We start from the raw sequence: 1,521 nt of genomic DNA on the forward strand, positions 1-1,521 counted from the left end.
TGTGCTTTTGTTTTTTACAATTTGAAACCTTGAATACAGTGTTAAAATTTAGAAAAGGAACTGTGAAAAATTGAAAAGTATCTAAGATAACAGAATCTTTTAAGTTACTAGAAATAGATTCCATATCTGGCAGAAAAAAATTGATTCAAAATCTGGCAGATTTCACAATTATACGGACAAAAATAATTAGCTGGACTTTTATAAATACATCTAGCTAAAAGAGAAAAAAGTACAGCAGAGAAAACAAAGTTATCTCCTGGTCTTGTAGCAGTTTAAGGTCTTGGTGGATATCAGGAAGGATACAAAATGTAATGTGTGCACACACATACATTCTCAGAAATGCCTTAAAAATCTATACAAACATCAAGGCTGCCTTTTAGCTATTTAAATTGAAATTTTAAAAAATGACATGGGTTCAGATTTGGGTTGACATTATTGACTTTTAATACAAATGATGGCAGTAGCAATGTTTGAGTCTGACCTATATGATTGCCAAGAGGAGGAGTCGAGTAGGATTATTTCAGGGAAAACGGTTTTGCTACTGTTGTTATGGACATATGCTCTTTAATTGGAACTGGAGGCCAAGGCACAAAGATAAACACTTCGCTAACTCTCTGCGTTATTGTTTCTCTGTGCCCATATTCCCCATTCCTCCTTCCATCCAATAGAAACTGTCTCCTTGCTCTTATTTTCTATTAATATTTCTTCATTATTCAGCTTGTCCATTTGTATATTTTATCTTCCCTGGATTATCTTGGTCCTCTTTCTACCTCACACATATTCTCTCTAACTGGTATTTTAATGTCATGTATAAAACAGGAATCTCATTGCTGCAAGAGAAAGACAAAGTCTTTTTCCCTTCTCTTAGAACAGCTCCTTAATTTGGGAGGATGTGACTAAAATGACAGAGGAATTGAAGACCACTGCATCTGAATAGCCACCACTCATTCATATTCTCTTTTTCTCTTGCTCTTTCTGTTTCTTAATAGTTTCAGTTTAGAGAGGAAGAAAGTACCTTGAAGTTTAACACCAAGCCAATTTCTGGTTTTACTAGAAGGACAGATTATTAAATCTTCTCTTTTGATTTCTGTGTATATTTATCTACTGCTTCAAGATCCTTGGGGTTGTAATTCACACCTGAGAGTGATTTCCTCCTCTCCAGGGGACAATTGACAATGTCTTGAAACACTTTTCATTGTCAGGACTGAGGATCAGGTGCTATTGGCATCTGGTGGGTACAGAGTCCAGGGATGCTGATAAATATCCTCCAACACACACAATAACTCCACATAAAAAAAGAGTTATCCAACCCACAATGTCAATGATACCAAAGTTGAGAAACTTTGCCATAAGGAAAGTGAAGGGTGTGAAATGAATTATTGTCTTTATGGTCACAAACTCTTTTCCAAATGTCTAATCTCCCAAATATACCCTTCCATATCCCCAGAACAAGATAAAATTGGTGCAAAGTCCATTTTTGAACCTGATTCCAAAGAACATAGAATTTTGCCTATTTTGTCT

This window comes from Propithecus coquereli, unplaced genomic scaffold, assembly GCF_000956105.1.
Source record: "Propithecus coquereli isolate 6110/MARCELLA unplaced genomic scaffold, Pcoq_1.0 Scaffold60, whole genome shotgun sequence".
NCBI lineage: Eukaryota > Metazoa > Chordata > Mammalia > Primates > Indriidae > Propithecus > Propithecus coquereli.